Source organism: Pempheris klunzingeri, chromosome 3, assembly GCF_042242105.1.
Source record: "Pempheris klunzingeri isolate RE-2024b chromosome 3, fPemKlu1.hap1, whole genome shotgun sequence".
In the NCBI taxonomy this organism is placed as follows: domain Eukaryota; kingdom Metazoa; phylum Chordata; class Actinopteri; order Acropomatiformes; family Pempheridae; genus Pempheris; species Pempheris klunzingeri.
In genome coordinates this window covers 20,085,769-20,108,562 of record NC_092014.1, presented here as the reverse complement: position 1 = coordinate 20,108,562, position 22,794 = coordinate 20,085,769, and the positions used below count along the sequence as shown (strand labels likewise).

General features: G+C 42.2%; 1 protein-coding gene across 6 annotated transcripts in view; it reads left to right on the top strand.

The window, feature by feature from the left end:
* Window positions 1–22,794, top strand: part of add3a (adducin 3 (gamma) a) — a 92,867-nt gene that overhangs the window by 32,287 nt on the left and 37,786 nt on the right. For 4 of the 6 annotated variants that reach the window (XM_070856495.1, XM_070856493.1, XM_070856494.1 and 1 more), the window contains exon 1: window positions 21,112–21,503. The exons of the other annotated variants lie outside the window; for them this stretch is intronic. The gene's annotated coding sequence lies outside the window, so the exon portion shown is untranslated. Of the gene's footprint in view, window positions 1–21,111; window positions 21,504–22,794 lie in introns of those variants that run through there. 6 annotated transcript variants of the gene reach the window in all.

The following is a 22,794-nucleotide window of genomic DNA, read 5'->3' as shown; positions in this document are numbered from 1 at the left end:
TGTGTATGGTCCAATGGAACACATGACTTGCGAGAACAGAGTTTTGCAAAACAGGTGAATGGTATCAGATTTATTCAACGTTCCTAGCCATCCTCCCATGGTCAACTCTTAACTCTTAACCTTTTTAACCAAACTTCTAACTTTGTTACTATTGACATATATATGTGTCATGCTGAAGTATTTCCTCATCTGATAGACTTTCCCTCCCCTTTACACTCTGTGTCGGCCCCAGAGGTGTTTATAGGATTTGAGGATATTGAGGGCTTAGCCCATACCTTTTGTATGGTGGGATTTTTTTTCTTGTACCAATTTACTGAAACTGGGATACAATGATTCGCAACATAAAAGGAATATGGGCCATGTGGGGGCGCCAGTGGTTCCTTCCCTATTTTCTAATGCCCTACTTCCTGCACTCCCACAGGAGTGCCTGCACCACACCCATTTCCAAATAGGCTTTCATTGTGATCTCAACTGCACACCTACAAGATTTAGTGACTGCATCTTGCAGAGCTGTAGCGCTATCTCGTTGACAAAATCTATCCACAGAAAGACAGACATAGAAGCATCTGGCAAAGAACTCAAGTTCCCGCAACTATAGGTAAAGTAGGAAAGGCTCTGTTAGAAAAACATTTTTCTGTTCTGATGACAGTTGTTGGTTTGTTTGCTTGTTTCCAACACTTGTCAAATCTAATCAAATCACAAGCACACAGTCCTGATGAAGCAGATTTACAAAAGGTTTGAGTGTTAAACTCTAAATAGATAATAAAGTTTATTCTGACCTAAAATTTAACTGTTGCTCATTCAGACTTCAATGTTATAGAGTTAATGTTGTTTAGTGTTACAGAGAAATACTTCTACAGCCAATCAGACTATCAGATCGTTTCCCCTCACACCCCCACTGGCCCAGTCCTTCCACACCACTGTCCTCTGTTAAAGCCATCCAGCATTGTCGGCTGTTAATAAGAGACCTTAGATGGCGTCTCATTTTCTGTGACGAGTTAGTTCCTCCATGTGCAATACACAGTCATGCTTTACATCGCCCACCAACTAGTCATAAATCTTACTTGCCTTCATTTCAAATGTGGAAAGATCCCTTTCACGCTCGTCTTTAAACACCAGATCCAAAAACGGCCTGCTGCGATGGTGGGTGTTTTTTCTGATTGTTTAAACAGAGGCGAGGACTTGAAAGGGATACTGGTGCACAGTGTTACCATGGGGGAACTGATACTCTAATATACCACTGTGTGTGTGAGTGTGTGTGGGAGACAGAAACAGAAATGACCGGTCTGCCTGTTCCATCAGGCACCTTGTAAACCGAGTCAAGTCACAGCCTCAACGTTAAAAAGAACTTCAGCACTCTCCTTTTACAGTGACGATGTTCTGCTTACCAGCTGACCTGACAGTATCTTGATTGTAGGGTAAACCTACATGGGGCCAACTGCTGTGTTGTGCCTCCCATCCATTTATCTTTCTCTCACTTTTTCATATCTAATAACCAATGATAATGGATGAGGAGATTGCAAGGACACCACAGGGGGGAGTGAATGAGGGATGAGGGTTGTGCTGTCAGGCCAGGAGGATGAAGAGGGAACAGTAGAAAACGAAGGGAGTTTTGGAATTTCTCGGTGCATAGCTGCGGTATCGTCTTGCACAGCTGAAAAATGTATCAAAGCGATCTTTCTCGCTGCCGATACTCCCCTCATCGCGGGGTAGGAGACAGAGATTTCAGCAACAGGCCTTCAGTGAGGTCACTCTCCGTTTCCACTCCTCTTTTATTTCCTCTTTTCCTTCCTTATTCTCTCTCTACTTCCCTGTGTTTGATCATGCTAATTGAAACTGACACTGCAATTTGGACCCTGGGGGTGATCCTAGCATTTACTTGCCTCACCGACAAATAGGTGGCTAATTGAGACGTAACATGAGAACCAGCATCTCCAACCGCTCCCCCCCCCACCACCACCACCTTAAATGTTCCCTCCCAGAAGGCTTCGGCCTTTGACATAGATCCAAGTGTCAGATTACATGTCTGTGATGCCAATTTAAATCAGTACGTGGCGTGTGTGCAAAGCTGTTGTGACATTGGTACCTTGGGTCAGATACATTCCTTCATACCAAAGATGTGAGGTAGATACTTTTGGAAATAACAGCGGGATGGTTATAGTTAACATTAAGGTTAAAACTTGAAGACAAATGTCAAGGGTTTTGCTGGGACTGTTCTCTGGTTTCATGAACACCTTTGAAAAGATATGAACAAATCTCCACTCAAAAGTTCATCTTGGGTTTGTATTCCAAAGATCAGTTTTAGCTGTTTGCAACATCGTCCCCGTGTGCTGAAGCTACTAAATAAATTGAAGTCATCAGTCTTCCAAACAGAGCAAGTTTGAATTCTAGAGGCCACCGCAGGTACTTTCATTGTTGCGGAGCTACTTTGGTCACTTTTTGTGTTAAACACTATGAATGCCTTGAAGAGAGACTTTCTGAAAGTGTCCATCCTTATCCTCATTTGTATGTGTTATCATGTCAAGTTTTTAAGGATGTTTGAGTTCCTGGAGATTGAATCGGAGGCAGTGGGATCCAACCAGGAAGAAGCTATGGCAGTAGAGTTTTTACTCTGCCTTCATGTGTGGCCATTCAGAAATAGTATAAACGTTATGTTTTTAGAGCTGGCAAGACAACACGTCATATGCTGTCGTTCATGTGAAGTATACTGAGGCCTTAAACAATAGGAAGTGGTTGACTTTATACTGACTGTTAAGGTGTCCCTAAACTAGTCATTTTAAAGCCTTGATTTTGCTTAGCAGTCAGTGGGTTCAGCTCCCACAGGGCATTTTGTGTGACTGCGTGAACGTGATTGGTGCTGTCTGTCATTTCTGTCTTCAGGCACACAGGAATCTTATCATCTCTACTGTCTGGGCACTTTCACACTTGCAACAGGTCACTCGGATGATTAGTGAGCTACAAAGTAAACTTATTCTGCTGTTGCATTGATTTTAATCCACTGCGTACAAGAGTGTCATCTTAACAGGCATGAATGGTTTGGGTTGACGTTTGGCCCTAAATAACTTTAGTATTTCTGCCTTAATAAACTGAGAAGTTTTTTAAACATTTTGAGATAAATCAGGAGTTATTTTGTGTGACAAAGGCAGAGTAGTGAGCGGAGCCAATTGGAGTTGATGCTGATGCACAGTGACATGCTGTAGTTCCCTCTAACCATTAGCCTGCAGAGTTTTTCTTGAATTAACGTCTGAGTGATCTTTATCCCGGCGGGAAAATGATCAGACATCTAAGCTTGAAGGTTGGAAAGCTAATCCCTCAAGCTTTATGATCCGCCATCAGTTGTGTAATCCTTCCTTTGCCTGCTTTGCTCTCGTTTTGCCTTTTTAAAGGTCTCACTGTCTGCAGTGGCTTTGAGATATGTGTCATTAGATCCTTTGGTATGTTCCCTGTCCGTCTCAAGTTGACAGTTACGCGTGTGTTGATGCTACAGGCATGCTGCAAGTTGACGATGGAGACTCTAAAGATCCTCCTGTCAAGATGCCAAATAGACAAAAGAGCAAGGTAGCGTTTGAGACAGAACCAGCCAGATGAATGCCATGAGTAAGCACTATTAATGTGTTTTAGCTTTCTGCAAGTTCAGAGCTGTACTGTATCCTTCATCTTAACAATGAAAAACTTTTGCTTGGATGTGAAAACTATGGTGCTAAGCTCCCAGCTGCTATACCAAAGAGCCAATCTTTACTTGTTTAAAGGCCAACTCCTCACAGACAAAAATATGGACATCTGTGACATCAAAAATAAGTTGTGAGGGATTTTTCTAATCCTGGATTTGGTGGTAAGACGAGACAAGCTAATGGCTACCATTACAGTTGAGCTTGATAAGCTGGAATTCCTTCAGATCAAGCAAACTTGCCTTAAAATATGTTTTTATATCATAATTGCATTTAGCTGCAAAAGTCATTTAACTCAATAAAGTTAGAATTTTTCAGAGGGAGCGTCTAACAGCTTATACATAAACTGCAGTTTTACAGAAAGTGTACTTTAGCGCTCAGCTGTGGCGATTGTCACTTGCTTCCTAGTTTTCCTTCCTGATTGCATCACTAGGTCTCTGTCTCTGTGGCGACGGTGAGTCATATACCACATTGGTTGCCAGAAACAATAAGTTGCCACATTGGCAAGCTGCTTGTCTTTGGATATCCTTTAAGCTCTTCCTGACTGGGAAGGATGGTAGTTTGTATGTGCCCTGGTGTGTAAGTGGGAATGTGAAGGGTGTGTGAGGAAACAGCTGGACCTATTTCTGCAAACATACAGTGAAACACTCATCCATATCCGTACAGCTGGTAATGAATGTGAGGTGTTTGGTCCCTTGAAATTGCACCGAAGTATACTATGTTTTTACTCAAATCTGTGGGGAAAAAAGCACTTCAGATAAACAAAATTGCTCCATTTATGCATCTAAAATTCTTTACAATATTCAGAGTTGCAACCACTGTAGGAATTATACAAGGTGATTTTGGCCAGTTGTTGTCCTGCCACTTCATCTGTGTTTATAAGGCATAAAAGTACGATCATGGGAATGAAACCATCATATGAATCCGCCTGAGATATCATGTGATAGTGGGAAGAATGCCACTTTTCCATACACCCGACAGCTGTAGACACTGACTTAGTAATGATTGGGGTTCTGATCAAATTATAATTCCACAGTATTTATTGACCAATGTGTCTTGATGTAGATACCTCTTTTCTTTTTTTCTTAGCACTTTCCTTAGTGTCACATTTATTGGTCAATGAAGCATAATACTTGTTCAGAGTCTTAAATAAATGTGCCCAGTTTTTGCTCTTTTTGTGCAAATCAGAATGATTTCCATACATTTTGCCTGGTAAGATGGCAGGAGGAGAAACAAGCATGAACAACTATGAAAGAAAGACAGAGTGCAGATAGAGAAGGCGAAGGGGATGAATGGAGAGAGTAGAAAGAGTAGGCAGACAGGAAAGGGCATCTATGAGGCCCAGGCTCTGGAATATTTTTCTCCTCCTTGGTGGTCTAATTATCTCGAGTCCGTATAGACCAGTGAAGCCTTTCACTGTGATGGTAGTGCAGGAGATACCCTGATAATTGGCCTTATTCAGGTTCATCTGGAGCTTTGCTGTCTTGGAGTTTGTGAATGAAAGCTCCGCTACAGTAAGAGACTGAAATGTCTTTGATGTTGGAGAAGAATTTCCTACAGTCGATGAGAATGACTCCTCTGAAATGAAGTATGCTCGCTCAGCGGTCAAAGCAATCAGGACGCAGACAATTGCACATGAATGCATGCACCACAAGAACACACACAAGTGTACACTGACACACACGCACACACATACACAAACTCCGACACACTTGGCTTCAGCAGAAAGTTGTGACTTCTGGCTATGTGCCACTGTCCCCCTGCTGGACCCTACATCCTGACAGGAAGCTTGTCCTTCCTTCACACACACAAGTGTGTGTGTATGACTGTCAAAGATTGAGAGAGAGGCACTGAGACACCGCAGGCTACACGCCTTGGACAACCACAAAGTAACAGTGATGAGGGGATGATAATGGATGAATGAAATGAATTACACTGACCACTAATGGGGGGAAATAGTCTCTAAATTACACCAGACCCTCTATAGCAAAGAGCTCTGACCCCATGTTGAAGGCCTGGTATCATAGAAGCATCTCTCCACAATAATTATTCTTATTTTCAAACAAAACTAAAATGCTGTGTGTTCCAAAATAACTTTGGTTGGCAGATTTGCAAAGCAATTTAATCCAATTTGCTCAAACTACAAAAACATATTTTAAGACTCACTTAGCACCAGGGGATAGCGTGTTACTGTGACCAGTAGTTCTTCCCTTAATAGAAACATTGGATATGTACATGCCATGTTGCAACATTCACACACCGGCGCACATACTCATTCTTTTGACAGCCACTACAAGCATGAGCTAAATAGACTTCTTTCCACCTCAAAGCTGAAATTCTTTTATTTTCGTCCGTGTTTGCTGGACACTCAGTGGGTGAACTGTTGAGGCGAGGAAGGACCCCAGGGGCCTGTGCAGCAAGATGCCTGACCTCCTGGATATCATCAGCATCAGTTGAGGCCACTTTCCTTTCCATGATGGATGCTTTGTATGGATTTGTGTCGCAACCCCCGAGGTTCAAGCCTGACAGGCCCGGAAACATAGCGGGCCTCGGTGTCACCCACACATATACACACACAGACACACTCATTGGAGAGGCTCTTTTCCCTCTTCTCTGACAGCATGTCACCGAGCGGTCAGATGTGTTGGAAGGGGTCAAAGCACAGCACAGTGACAGTGACTCGCTGAGAAGAACTCTGCTTGTATCCTTTCCTGTTGTGGTAGAGACATGCTGAGATTTCCTTTCAAATAAAGCAAGAGCTCATTAAACTCCATTGGCCGAATTCCAGTCTGTGGAGACCACCCATTTGATCCGCAGTCCACATGGGTCCACTCTGTGGTCCAGAAAATTTTGCCCAAAGAAGAGTTTTTGAGACTTGAACACTCTAGTCAATGTTTTTTATATAGTAGTCATTCCAAACCTTTAGCTTCTAGACCTGCATAAGACTTTATCGATTAATAAGTTAATGTCAGTTTTGGATGACTTCTGACTTACTGACTGACTTACTAGCATCACTGCTATGTTTCACTACTCGCTCTGGTATGTCAGCAACTCTCTTTCAGCTTCTTTTCAGCAGGCCAGTAAAAGTCCTTGCTGTCATGTGTATCCTGCACGCCACCACCTACTGCCATAGGCAGTTAGCAGTGGTTGTCATAGTGCAGGGACATCATAAAAGCAACACTAACAGAAAGATCTTGGAGAAGAAGTTAACGGAAAGGCTAGTCAAATTTTTCTTACTGTCAACAGACTAAAGACCAAAAGTGAATTGATGCTGGCGATCCCCCTTTTAGGCTGTCACATTAGGCGGTAGACAGCCCATCAGTGGAAGCTGCTATGGTGGGAATATGGCTGAGTGGAAAGATGACATTAGTCACAAAATGCTGTAAGTGCCTGTATGTACGATATTGGCAGTTCATTTTTTAATGTAACGCAGTTTATTATGATCCCAGTATCTAACATTCTGTTCATTTCTGCATCTCAAATTCAAGTTTTGTCAATGTGTGGGTCTGCTACCAATGGGTGCCCACTGGTCACCTTTCATCAGCAACAGCAGAGTCACAGCTTTCATCTTGGCTTGATGGATTTGATAAAACAGAGAGGAAAATGCCAAAAAGTCCAAGTGGTCAAAGGTTTCTTCAACCAACAAGACATCTAAATGCCAGTGTCCCTTTAATGTGCGGATGTGGGCGTCCTCAACCTTGATTGACCTTGGAAACTGCTAAGCCTCAATAATTGGCCTTCACTTTGATACAAAGCTGCATGCCTATTGTTGGTTTGTTCTCTTTTCTGTTTCTGGAGCTTTAAGGTGACTGAAAAGGCCTTTTGTGGGGGCGGGTTGTCTGTGTGGTCACTGTGTGTTCAGTCTCCGACCTGTGTGGTGCAACAACACAAGAGGCCCATGGGATACTAGTGGGATGAGGTTATTTCACCATCCCTCTGTCTTCTTGTGAAATCAACTCTGGTTTTTCTTAGCGAAGCTGTTAGGTTTTGCCAAATCTGAGGATGGTTTTAGGAATATAAATGCAAGTTTAGGTTAAACGTTCAACTCAGTTTGGATTAGACACTTACATATTGCGATGCATGTGATCTTTTTTCAAATGTCTCTGCTATGAATAAGACATAGAGCATATGTAAAATGAAGCATGTGCAGCTGGAGAGTCCCTTGTGAGGTCCCCTATTGCTGCCTTCATCCCTGCTCTCGCTTTCTATCTTACTTTTATGTCTGTTTTTGCCTCGCTGTCTCGGTTTCTCCCTCTTTTCTGCCGGGGTGGGGTCACCACATGCACGGACTGTTTGTTTGGAGTTGCTATAGAAACTTGTGTGAGTGTGTGACTGTTTGCGTGCTCATGCCCGTGTGTGTGTGTGTGTGTGTGTGTGTTTGTGCACGCATGATGGGGCTGCAGTTCTGCTTCATGCATAATGACCTCATCCAGACACAGACCCCGGCATATCGAATCCGTCTGCTTTCTCGGATTGTGTAATGGATAGTACACACACACACACACACACACACACACACACACACACACACACACACACACACACACACACACACACACACACATTCTCTGGCCAACGCCCCCTCAGTGTTGTGCCTTGTTGCTTGTATGCTCATCAACAATAGTATAGCTCCATTTGGCAACAGGAACAATGCATGGTTGCTCCTTAATTAGATTTTATATAGAGTGGCATAAGTGTGGAATTAGATTTATTTTAATGGAATTCTGCATCAGACACCTTTTTTGTAAAGAAAAGGGGAAAGAAAGTTCATGAACTGACGATGAACCCTCAGACTTCAGTGCTCTTCATCAACTATATGTGCTGTTTTTCAGTGTTTCACGATGTTGCAAAGCAGCTCCTACTCCCACCTTATCACCTGGGGTCAAACACTCGACGTTCCTCAGCTGCTTATCTCAGTGCGAAAATGTGGAACACAGCCCAACTGTTGATGTGCATTTATTATAGCCGAGAGTCAAGTCAGTGGTAAGAAATCCTTTCCGTGTGGACAAGAATGCTGCTTCCTCTGAGGGGAAAAGTTCTGCTTCGTTACGCAAAGATTTCTGGAAGATCCATTTTCCCCCAAAGCATAAACACACACAGTTATTAAAGGCCTAATTATTGATCCTCCATGTGACTGTTGTCTTCCATCAAAAGCCAATATTCACTGTAAAAAGGGCACATTGAGAAACACAGCCACAATACATGCTCTAGTTGATGGATCATTGCTGCTGCATTTTGTTCGGCTCCTTGGTTGTTGTTCTTTGTTTTGCATAACTGTGCTTAATAAAGCTGAGAAAAATAAATCGATTACATTTGGGCACTCGTGAAATCACACTTATCTTATTATATGCTTCTCTAGAAGTCTGATTTCAAATTGCAGACATTTCATATACAGTGGGGCATATTTATTTAGTCAGCCACCAATTGTGCAAGTTCTCCCACTTAAAAAGATGAGAGGCCTGTAATTTTCATCATAGGTATACAGTACAGGCCAAAAGTTTGGACACACCTTCTCATTCAATGCGTTTTCTTTATTTTCATGACTATTTACATTGTAGATTCTCACTGAAGGCATCAAAACTATGAATGAACACATATGGAATTATGTACTTAACAAAAAAGTGTGAAATAACTGAAAACATGTCTTATATTCTAGTTTCTTCAAAGTAGCCACCCTTTGCTCTGATTACTGCTTTGCACACTCTTGGCATTCTCTTGATGAGCTTCAAGAGGGGACGATGGGCAAGATGTGTGCTGACTTGGTACAAGCAGGGCTCAGATGGATGTGGAGTCTTTGGCATACAAACCACTGGCCTTGGAAACAAACCGCCAAGCTTTACAGCCCTACAGCCTTTTGTCTTTGAAGCTGCCGTTCTTTGTTTTCAGTTGTCTGTTATGGGACATCCGAGATAAATTCCTTTTTATTATTTAGAGCATTCCACATTTTCATTTATTCCTAAACATACAAAATGAAACCTTTCATTCCAACATGAAATACCTACCACTCCTGTTATAGTGACACACAGTCCTTCTCAGAGCTTCAATCAGCAGCAGCCCCTTGCCCCCGAGACTGCCAAAAAATAACACAATTATCCCTTGCAAATCCAGGACAGACGTGTATTCTGGTCCCGTACTGCAGGGAATCTGTATAACCTACTGCAGCAAAGAACAGGAACTCACCAGAGGTTTTGTAAATATAAAAAAAGATTATATCTTCCTGAACACCAGTAGTACTCAATGAACACATGCAGATCGAGTATTTAATATCAACAAATTCACTTGTTAGCCTATGTCATTGCGACGGATTGTACCTTCTTGCAGGTAACTCACAAATGCAAGTTGAATCAAAGAAAGGATATAGACAGAAGATTTGTCATTAAACCAGCACAACTACACTTCAACTCTAAACTGTCAGACTAACGTTCTCCCTGGTTATGTTATGGATAGGCTGTCTTTGCCAACTCTGAAGCCAGGATAACAAGGTTAGCATTCTCCCTTAGTTAACTAAGTTAGACTTTTTAGTCTGTGCTTTCGGGCCTTCTTTAAATGTTATTGTGTCTGGGCTAAGAGCTTGCGTTCACAGTGTCAGCAGGCTGGCATCAGAGGAAAGCTTCTTAGTTTAATTCATTGCTCCCTGATGAATGCTTTCACGCATCAAAGTGTGCACCTCCTGAGTTTTGTTAAAAAGAATGACTGCTTCACTTCAAGTGGTTTCACTTGTGGGGGAAATGTCTTTAGTTGTGATTGCTGTAGAGGTGCTTTGGTGCCATATGTTAAAGAAGCAAGTTATTTGTTGTGTAAGTTAGGACTAGTTCACTGGTGTCTTACTACTGGGGGAGTTGTTTGCGTGGGAGCGAGTTTCAGAAACTCGCCTTATTTAGCAGATTGATTTGATTTCCTGTTATTGAAGAGTGCTTTCGCTCCTGAGAAGCCAGTTCTCTTTGGCGTAAAAATAAATTTAAAAAAATTAAGAATAAACAATTATTCATGTCGTGGCAATACATTCAGTCCCACCATGTTTGGATCCATCATGTTTTAAGTTACACTCCATACCTGTACAGCAAGCGTGAGTTTTGCGGCATGTAAGGAAGCAGACTTACATGCAGACTCATTAACTAGTCTCAAATTCTATGTCATGAAGTAACTCACTGGCAAAAGCTATTTGGAGTTAATAAGTACTGCTGTAAGTTTCTGTGACACTGAGCACCACTGTGCTATTGAACAAAGTATGTATATCAGTGGTCAGCAGTGCTGGTGCATTTGAGGCTCAGAGCTCTAGCCTGTGGTTTGAATCTTAACCAGGTAGCCTGAAAACCTTCTTTCTGTTAGTAGAAACCATCAGAGTGTAATTACAGAAAAAAAAAAAAAACGTGCAATACACTTCAAGAATCCATGTGCTTTTCTCTCAGTCAGGCATTGAGAAAAGTAATTGACACTGTGGCTAATTCAGCACACAGCTCTCCTGTAAAACTATATTGTGTTGTGTAGCCATGGAGCAGCTTGGACTGCTCTGCTGTCCAGCTCTTGCCTGACTGTAAAGCCAGCATCTGGCGGTAAGGACATACGGTAGCAGTTAGCAGCCGCGACACCCGGCACTGGATTGTTTTTGTTTGGATGGTTGGAGCACCAGGGTCCTGTTAAACTGTGTGTATGGCTTTGTCATTACCAGCCATAATTACAGAGCTATTAGCGGCCAGCAGTGTGTACATACATGTGTGCATTACAACGTATTCCTACATTTCACTGAGGTTTGTTTATGTAATCCTTTTTAAATTGTCCTAAATTGCTCTAACATCAACGTCAGAATCACTTTACTAAGAAAACCCTAATAACTTAAATGTACCAATAATAAATATTCAGTTTTACAGTATTCTGTACAAGTACAACTCAGTTCTTACTCAGTCAGGTCTAAATTATATAGTGTGTATGGCTGCTATTAAGCTTAAACCTGCAAATTCTCTGTGTTTCTCTCTGTTTCTCTCTTCATGCTTAGTTAAGCTAAGTATCTCCTGGCTGTAGCTTCATATTTAGGGTGAAGACATGAGAGCGGCATCAATCTTTTCATCTAACTCAGAGCAAAGAAGTCAATAAGCAAGTTTCCCAAAATTTCAACCTATTAACATTAATGATTATTCAAATGAAAGAGTATAACAGTATTATAGCTGCTGTCGATGGAGTTTACCATGTTGTTGGTGTTTATAGCCGGCTGAGCAACAAAACATTAATACATTTTTACTTTCACTGAAATCTTATTGTTATCTCATTTTTGTCCATATTCATGTCTATAAAGCTTTTAGTGTACAAATGTAAATCACACTTACTTGCTTGTTTTAGCTTTATACAATACGAATGGCTGTTTAAGAGTGCTGATTTGTCAGTGCTGGCACACACAGAAGCCTGAGACACACAGAGACTTGCATCCACACACATTGTGCAGGTTCGAAGGTCATTTGCTTCTTTCATGCTACACGCACGGTGGCGTTCAGCGCTGACAGTAAAAGTGGGCGAGCCCCTCCTTTCACGGCTTTGATTCAGAGGAACTGGCCCGTGGGATGTGATGCTACAAAGCACCTTTTTGTGTGAGTCGCCGTACTTCAGCTTTCATGTCACAGTCTCATTGAAGAGTCATGAGACTGGTTGCCAAGTGTGGACTTTGTGATAGACTTGGTTCTCATTACCTTTAAAAATGTATCGTCTGCTTAGAACTTCTAAGCAGTCCCACACTCACTTACAGCTTTAGTTCCTGCTTCAAAGTGTATCCGGACACTTTGGACTAAGACTTGACAGGAAATTTCTTTTGACATTTCGTCGTTGGATGTGGTTCTTTGCTCCTTCAAACTGCACAACAGCCTGGACTCCAGAAAAATCTCTTTCAGTCTCTTTCTCTTCTTAACTTTTTTAAGACACTTTTTGATACTCTTTTACATTTCATAAAGTACATTAATGGATTGTGTGGCAACATTAAAACCCAGTGAATACAAAAAAAAGAAAAAGAAAAAAAAACATGCATCTAAACTAGAGGAAGTGATATTATTGTTAACTTTTGTCCTCCTTTTCTGTTGACTCAAGGTGTGTATGGAGTTCTCTTGCCAATAGCAAGTGGAAAAGGTCCATGTGTGTGTTTGTGTGTACATGAGGTTATCTGATATGCTATGGGAGTGATGGCAATATAGTATATAGTACAGGTATAGTAGACTGTGTTTAGAATGGGGCTCCGCTGTGATATACAGCACAGATAAGGATGTTACAGTGGACCTGTATGAGCCCCAGCTGGAAACCTCACCCATGGACTGTACAAAAGGCTTTGTTTAACAAACCTTAACACCATAAAACATGTTGGAGATTACATATTTGAACTCTTGAAATATTGCAAGAGATATTTAATGTTTAACTTCATGCCTTTCTTTCAGTTACTCTGAGGCACTGAAATGTGATGCGACATTGTTTATTTGAAGCTTACTTGTGCTAAAGCATTCACTGATTTCTTCCATTGTCCATTTATAATAGTTAAGCAAAGTAACACAATTATGCCTTTGTAAGAATTTAAACAGAGGCCTGTCATGAAGCTTGGGCAGGCAGTTTAATTTTGGTGTCATTGGGCAAAAAATCCAAAATATCCTTTCAGCATGTTGTAATTCTCAGAGAAAACTGGACTTTGGCAACTCCTCTTGGCTCTGTTCAGGCTGTAGAGTATCTAACTTTGGTCAATCACAGACCCTTTCAGAGAGAGAGAGCGTTTCTATTGGCTCTTCTACAAAGGCAGATGCGTCCCTTCAGGTGTTGGTGAAAGCGTGATTCAGTGGTGGAAAGTCCTGTTGAAAAAGTTGCTATTCCAGCATGTGTCTACGCTGCAAAACGACCCAAAGAAAGACTGACTTATCAAACAGTCTAAAAGAGAGGCTGACAATAAACGCAAGAAAAGAGATTTCAGATACTCTGTGATGAAGCTGCTATCTTCCTTTTCCTGTAATGTCGAAATATGTTGCAGTGGTCTGTTAGGTTGTGTCATGGATGTAATGCTATATCAAGACCTCCTATAATACATCCATGGAGTGTATGCATGTACATATACATGCTATGTTGAATATTGCTAATAGTTCAGCAAAGAATTCTCAGAGAATATACAGCATAACTGTATGTTTGGGATCACAAACACAATCGTTTGAAGCTGTTCCGACTTAGTTTTCCTGCACGTATGAAGCGTGTGCAAATGCACATGCCACTCGCTTGTGCTCATCTGGTGGGAGGGGCTCAGGAAGGAGAGGAGAGAGCTGCAGGAGAGCTGTATTCATCAGTTTTTTTTTCCTTGCCTTTTCCAGAGAAGTGCCTCCTGCGCCTTTGATCCATTTAGTGACCCATTTTTTCACGAGAAAGAAAAGACTCACCTTATTAGTTTGTAGTTTATCTGAGACAAAAGTAGGATGTGGATAAAAGATCCAATGACATAGCTCAAAGTGTTGAATTTATACTGTAGATAATAATCATTCATAAACCCAGTAAACGATGGGCAGGGTGTGTCATATGTTTTATTTTTTTACCAGCCAGGGCATCTCTGTGGAAAACCTCTAAAATTTTTGCAATCACATCCGAAATACTAATATCAGGCTGCAAAATACAAATGCACCAACTGACAAATGAGCACACATGTGGCCAGGCAGGAAAGAGTGAACAGAACCTAACTGGTCATCATTATTATTATTAGCTGTTTCCTTAATTTCAGCCATGAGCTGTAACTGGTGAGTCAGAGCTAATGTTAGGTCCTCTTTATGCTCAAAATGTCCCACAAACACTGTATTCCCCTCTGTCACTGAAGTGCATTTCGTTCAACTTGACCTGGAATAGCACATTTGCCCGAGTTGACGACAGGGTGGTGACTTCCCCTCGACACTTCCAGGCCCCATTTCATCTCCATCGTCTGAGGGAATGAAGGACAACACCTTAAATAACACAAACAATTTTCCTAGCTCGCTGTCCTCTGCCTCTATAGAAGCCTTCCATCTCTCTACATCTCTGCAGAGGCAGACTTCCCTGGTCACGCTTGAGTACATCGCTGTGTGTGTGTGTGTGTGTGTTTCTTGCTAAGTAGCACAGCTGCTCAGACAGTGACAGCATTGTTCCCAGTGAGCGCTCCAGGAAGTGAATCTGAATGCGTTAAACATTAGCCACTCTCTAAATGCCTCTTTACCCCTAAAACACGGATTAGAGGCTACTTAAGATCACTCCCATACAAGCGTAAAACTAGACAGGCTGTTGAGAGCCGGATGGACAGGAGCGACAGCTTCACAGGTTTTCTCTTTGTGGGTGTGCACCAGATGACACAATACTGGACTTTTTTTCAGCCCCGCAGGGGTAAAAAAAACGATCACCAGCTGACAATCATAAGGGATGATGGCAACAACACAAAGACGCTCTGAACCTGTTTGTTGTTGTTGTTGTTGGAAGGTTTTTGTTCCACCTGCTGTTGTTGCACTTGGTGTTGGTTACTGATCAAGATGTTCGCTGGATTCAGTTGATGAACATGTAGGCCACTCCAGATAAGGTCTGCTGAATGCCAGTATGTAGGAGGTACCAGGAGATTTGTGAACCTCCTTCAGCAATGAACAATACTTCAATGCGTTTTCTTTTTTTGTTTTTATTTTCTAGCTTAAATGTCTTTTAATTGTTTGACTAGTAATTAATTTTCTTTGGAACTGCTTTTCTTTAGACCCCAACTACCAAATTTCATAGAAACTCTTATTTTTCCTCTTTGAGACTTTAGCCAAAAATGTTTTGATGCCTTAATCTAACCACATGTCAGACTCTAGATGCAAATCCCCGTCAAAATCCATAGGTTACACAATCCATTCAAAGACGCATTTTGATGATGCCGTGAAATTAAATGGGAAAAGCAAGTAAGTTATAACTAAATGTAACTTTAAGACTGTGTTGGTCAATTATTGGTCACTTGTATTCCACTATAAACGAATAAAGTGAGACATATTTTTTAAAAAGCTATGTCTCATCACCCACCAATGATTGTATTAGCAAATCAAATATGTGTGAATGCACATTTCTGGTAGATTATGTTGTAATGTAAATATGGAAGTTGTACTGTTTACCTTGCAAGCATTGAGATGGAGGATCATTTTTTTTTTCTCGTGGTTTTTAGCGTTTTTGGCGTCATTCTCAGATTTACAGTATTACTCAAACTGGACTTCCTGAGTCTTATTTTTCGGCTCCCCCAAAGCAGGACATCCCCACCAAGCAAGTCATATTATTTTTGTTTTTCATTTTATCTTTTTATTTAACCCAGTGTTGTTTTCATTGCCCGGTAGGTAATATGGTGAAAACTTCCAGGTGAAGCTGAAGTCCTCCTTCTTGCCTGGAACCTTTCCTGCAGGTTGACAGGACTTATGGTGCAAACATGATGTCATATATGAACCAACAAGGTCACAGCGGAGGCCGTAGTGTGGCTTGTCCTCCAGGAATCAACTTGACCTCCCCATCATGTGGGTAAATGGTGTTTGAACTCAAAGCAGTCAAAACAAGTTTGTGAAAAAGTGCTTCTCTGATGTCAGTGGGGCCGCCGCACAACCTTTAACTGAATGAGTTTTATTTTCTTAAGTATTACCACATCTGTCAATTTCCCACTGTGGGGTCTCAAACACCAGTCAGCCATTTTTCCTGTCCTTGGGGAAAAAGCTCAGAGGTCCTAGTAATGAGCTAAAGTGTTTGTACATTCCTGAACAGTTAGCATCAGTGAACGTACCCCCTCGCTCCTCTCCTGTTACTGTGCAGCGTTTGGTGGGAAATGCTGACAGATCACTGATGGCAGTAAATGGATACCAGCATGCATTTAGCCCAGCAGACACTCAGGTCTTCCCCTCTGTTGGCTTTTGTTTCTGTCCACTGCTTATCACAGAGGTCAAGGCAGGGATGACTTCAACAGAAATATGGGATTAACTAAGCGCACTGTGGTGTGCAAAGGCCTCATTAATCATCAAACTTGATAACGGTTGCGTGGAGGCGGCCTACCATCAAGCACGCATTCGACCGTCTGGCTTTAGTCTTACCTTGTCTGTAATGTGTCACATGAGTCAACCTACAGCAATAACAGTAATTTGGGTTTCCACAGGGTCATGATTAGCTATCGTTAAGAGACAAGCCTGCGCTTATCAACCTGTGAGACACTGTGTACTTGGACACCGTCCTGGGACTGTTACAGTTTGATGGCTTCTGTTTGATGTAGCCCTCTTGGCACTCGCTATAAAGGCAAAACAAAGATGCAGTAAAGTATTGTATAGTAGTAGTAGTAGTAGTATACCGGTTTTGTGTTTCCCCTTCTCCCAGCCCAGGATCCTACCTGCGTTTTGTCATTTCAGATTGTTGTCACACCACAGTACACAGTATAGTACATGAGGACATTTACAGTGGCTGGTGTTTGGGATCTATTTAGAAGTGGCAGCATTCAGCATTGTGCAGGGGCTCCGTTTCCCTGAGTCAGGCCTGGCAGTGACAGCTGGGGATTGTGTGTGTGTGTGTGTGTGTGTGTGGTGTGGAGTGGAGTTGGGCATAAAGTGCTGAGTGATGCACCACCATCCAGGAGGAGGGGCCGTTGGTGTTGGAGGGAGATCAGTCTCCATTCTATGCCAGTCTGTGCTTGGCATATTCACTGCACTGCGGATGAGAATACTGTGTGCAGACTCAGGGTTGGCCTAAACAGAAAAACTAATATTCCACCATTTGCAAGAAACAATTTAAATATCAGTCTTTAACTGAACCTGCCAACATATGCAAACTCACATATTAAACAAGGAAATTGCTTGTTTCTTTGAAGTCCATGATGATAAAAAGATTTTTTAACTGATCAGCTCACTTTTATCCAAAAACTAATCAGTGAGATCTGCTCTGTCAGCATTTGGTTGGACTGACTTGCAAACTTTCTTCATCAGTTTCTCCAATTCGCAACCAAGGCAAATCCCTGCACCTTTATTGCACCAAATGAAAGTTTTCTTTCAGGCGAGGCTGTTGAGGATGATATAAACAGCCCCCTCTAGCTACTTAATACAAATAGTGGTTCTTTCAGTGCAAGTGAATCCCCAGAGCGCATTATTGTTCTGTGTGGAGGACACAGTTTTTTTTTGGTGGGGAGGTGGGGTGAGTCATGTGGCGCCTGCTGGATGATAGTTCTTGTTTGTTGGTGCGGTCCATCTGCAGCCCCCTCAGCAAACGCTCTGCTGATTTCCCCCACATGCATGTGATGCCATTTAGAGAAATCTGCCTGTTTTACACAGCCGGCAGCACCCGGCCTGTCCATGTCTGTGGAATGCATAACACAGTGTTTGTGTGCGCGTGTGTGTCCCCACGTGTCAGTAATGTCAAACAGCGTCATCACTAGGTGTATGATCTTCCTCCTCTGATGTAGAGATAAGCTCAGAACTGTGTGTGTATGTGTGTGTGTGTGTGCGCGTGCCTAGCAAAAGGTCATTGCAGTGATCAGATACCAGTGATGGCACAGCCTGATGAAGATGATTGACTTTGCAGTAATGCATCACAATAGCAGACAGTCAGGAAGTCATTAGTATTTTTAGCCTGATATTTCAGTCCAAATTAATTGTAAATCCACAGTTTTATACTAAAATGGGTTATTATTAGCATATATTTTCCATTTTAGACTTGTGGAGAAGGGCAGATTGAAGAAGAGCAACCAGAAAACACTTACAGTACTACAGTAAAACAGCATATAAAACGCAATATCTGAATGAATAGTTTATGTGTAATTTGTTAGTATTATAGCTGCCAGGTGTGGTTGTAAACATTATTTGGTTCACATGGTTGCACTCTGTTACAGGTTCACCTCTGAGGTGTTAACTGCCTCCTGTGTCAGGCTGTCAATCACAGAGTCCCTCTCATTTTAAATGTTTGCTCGAAGCGATTGAGAGACATACTACACATACCTGAACACCAGCAATCATCCCACACGTGGGGCAATAACTCACCACCAATATCACATAACCTTATTTCTACATACAGTATTTGGCATATTTATTTTCACTACTTTACTGAACACACGTTAAACTTTGATCAAAGCACCACTTTGTGTTACAGCATGGAAAACGTACTTTAATAGGTGTGTAGGCTTGTTTGAACTGAGAGCAGATTCAGGTTTAACAAAACGATCCAGGATTTCTTGTACACGTTCATTTTGGCAGCTTTTCAGCTTCCATCAGATTACTTCAGCTCGGCTTCTGTTGCTTCAGTGTTGCTATGGTTTCTCTTTCACAAGCCTAAACAAAAATGTCTTGTCATCAAAGCTAACAGACGATGGCAGTCAACTACAGCTCCCGATTGGCCAAAATCTCTCAGCCATAAACTTCTGGCACTCCGACCTGAAAATCTGCTCGGATAAATCGAAAGTTACCTTTGTTGAGTGAGATGGTGACATGCTTTTACAAGACAGTTAAAAATTAATCTGAATCTTAATGACTGAGTGACTGAGTGGGGAATTCACATACCAGCACTGTTTTATACACTCTGCCAGGAAAGAGAGTACCTGTAGCCTGGATATTTAGATGCTATTAAAGTTTTTTTTTGAATTTGAATTAAAGTACCTGTTGTTGACTCTTCAGCACATTTAAGCATCACGCCTGTGTGTACAATCTGTCTTTTCAGTGTTAAATCTGAATAGGTGTCAGAGTTTGTGTGAGAGGTCCACATGTAAATTTACACAGCAGTGGAGGTGAAGCTCAATACTGTGAAAATCAAACAGCATCACTCACGGCTTGGTTGACAGGTTGTTGACATCTTGCGGAGTGCCTGCCGTGTTTGTTTTTCTTGTGCTTGTCTGATCTGTTAATTTTGTTTCCCTGGTGGTTCAGTCGCCTGCAGCTCAGCCTCTTCTCCACTGGACAGGTTCAGATTGTGCTTTTTGGTTTTCAGTTGTACAGCTTCAGTTAATTTCCTGATCAGCAGGTGGAGAATCCTCCCTGTCGTCACTGTACATCCTGAAGTGTGCTTGAAGTCTTTTTTTGCCCCTGTATCTTAAGTCTGAAAACAATTGATTTAAAGCCAGTGGACAATCCAAAGTTCAGCCTTAAAACGTGTCTTTGATTAATTCTATATTCAGCTGGGTTCAGCTACTCACTACTAACAAAATTAGTAATGAAAGTTTTTGTTGCTCACACTCGTACCTACGGGCAATTTAGAGTCACCAGTTAACCCTCTTTGGACTGCAGAAGGAAGCTAGAGGAAGGAAGCACGGGGAGAACATGCAAACTCCACAAAGAAAAGTTGAAGGCAATAACCAATAGCAACCAATAACAGATTCAAATGTAATATCAAGTAATTAATGAAGAATATTTCCATTATATTATTATAATACCGTACAAATATATTGGTGCATTTATTTGCAATGTGCAAATACTTTTGTTGAACATCTTTTGTAGCTCCTGTGAACTACTATCACAGCCCACGAAACAGAAAATAAACAAAACCCTGCAGCGTCAATTACATTAATTATAGTAATGTTTTTGTGTTTTATTACAGTACTAATATTTTACTATGGTAAATCCATATATGTTACATACGTAACCAATGACTTAACCATCATTTTATTCAGGAATTTTTACTGTGTCTCAGTATGCTTTGAGGGGTCTTGGGGATGATTTTCGAAGCGTCATTTGGGAATGTTGTCTGCTGTAGAAAAGCAAGGTGCAAACGGGCCGGTAGTCGAGCTTTGGTGAGAATCAATCAAAGGTAACAAACATTTCCAGAAGACGGAGAAAACCATGCCAGGTTTGCAGAGGAGTTTGGCTTTAGGCAAGACATTGAATTCCAAACTTACACGGGCCCACTCTGACCCCTGACTCGGGAGCCATTGCATTTTCATTTTCAAATCTGTTTCTTCTGACTTATTTTGGGGCATTTGGTGTGTCAGTTCACCTCAGAGGCAGATAATGTTGATTCTGAGCAGCCGAGGTGGCTATAAAGGCCAAGCAGTTTTTGCTGCAGGAGGTTGTGTGGCCGTGGTTACTCTGCTGCCAGCAGAACTCATAAACACTGACCTTTAGTACAGTCGCCTGGAGGTGTGGGGGGTGGCAGGGGGTGTGAATGAGGGATAGAGAGGGAGAGAGAGGATTGTGGAATGTGGGAGAGAGAGAGACCAGAAAGTGAATGGATCAAAGAAAAGAGACCAGAAAAAAAAGATGACTAGACAGAGAGAGAGAGACAGAGTGTGTGCAGGCGGGGGAGGAGGAAGGGTGATTAGTGTGTGTGAGCCTGAGCTCTGATTGGTCTAGCCGCTTGTATGTGTATGTTTGCCTGAATCTGTGTGTGTGTGTGTGTTAGTGTGGTTCTAGCCAGTGGGCGGGGGATTAAGCCTGCATCACGTGGTCTCTTTAGCTTCTTTTCCACACAAACACATACCCTCATTCGCAGAGGGCACACACACACACACACACACACACACACACACACACACATATATCCTCTCACATACACACTCACAGCTGTTGATACTCTCTCTCTCTGATCAACGCTGGGGTGGCCGTGGAGCAGAGCACGCAGGAATCTGGGAGAATCTGCTGGCTGTTGGCAGCTCAACCAGAGAGCATCTATATGGAAGATCTGGACGGACAAGTGGCCCGACTGGTTTTCTGATCGCAGCCTGGCTCTCACTTTCTGTCGTTCATATCCCGCTCTTTCTCTCTCTCGTCTTTCCCGGCTTTCCTCTGGGTCTCTGTGTTGGAATTTGAGCACAGGCGGCGAGCAACAGAGAAAAATAGAGACATGTGTTTTTTGGCTGCCTACTACTACAGCCTGTTCTCTCCCATTCACTGACCAAGGAGGAAATACAAGGTTGGTTGGGATTGGCTTATTTGTTTATGTGCTGGTTTCTTGTGTTATCACACCTGGTTGGTCATATAGGTTTCTGTCCCTCTGGCGTATATATGTATATATTCTAATTATCTGTCAATCATCCCATTCATTTCTAGTAAGAATTCAGCTTGTCCTCCGTGTTTGTGTTCCCACAAGCTGCCAAAGCATGACTCCAAAGATTGCCATCCCTAAAACTGATTTGTAGTTTTAGGGGAATTCCATGTTAGTATGGCTGTGTGGGCACACACACACACACACACACACACACACACACACTCCTGCACTACAAACACGCTTGGCAGTAACAGTGCTATGAGTGTGAGCACCAGAGAAGATTAGCTGTGGCTATTATCTCTAATGTGCACAATGGTAGACGCAGTGTGTGAAGGGCGACACAATTGAGTGTTTTCAAGTCACTGCATGAACAAGAATTTGCCTTCAGCATACTTTTCTTGAATACATAAATTAGTAATTTAGAGGGAATGCCTGTAAAAAAGTTTTTTGTGTGTTACAACCAGCACAGTAACTAAATGCTGCACTAAATTAAGACTGCTTGAGAAACAAACACCCCAAACTTCAACCAACTGCTGCCATGTGTCAGTCAGACAAAAACGTTCACTGCTGGCATGTTGGTGGGCTCAGAAGAAGAGTTTTCTCTCTCTCATAGTAAAGCCACTGGAGGATCTGTAAGCTGCTGAGCATTTGGCTCACACACACCGACCTCCAGTTTCACTGCTGGATCTGTCATGCAGGCATGTTTAAACACACCTACTCCTGCCTGTGCGTGAGTGTGCACGAGTTGCCTTCACAGAGTTCACACTGCAGGGCAGCTTTGTCCGTGTGTTGTGTGCGCACACCGTGCCATTTACAGCGTGTGTGGATATAATTAGCCAACGTACAGATTCTTTCCTGGTATTGTTGCCGTTGGGGTAGTAACACAACCCAAAAGGCTGCGTGTCTATTTTTGGGGGCTGACAGCTCATAGAGACTCAAGCAGCCACGCTTTGAAGCTTCCCCCATGCAAGATAAAGATATGATGTGTGTGTAAGTGGGTGGAGGGGTGTGTGGCCTTCTTTGTGTTTCCATTTACTGCCTGTTATGTTAATCATTGATATTGTGACTATGTATTTGTTTGTTGTATGTTTTTAATAAGCTTGCATGTCATCCTGTACACAGTTTGTAAGGACAGTGGTGAAGAGATAAAGTCAGAGAGAGAGAGAGAGATGGACAGAGATGTAGTAAACCAGAGAGACAGGACCAGACAGAGAGA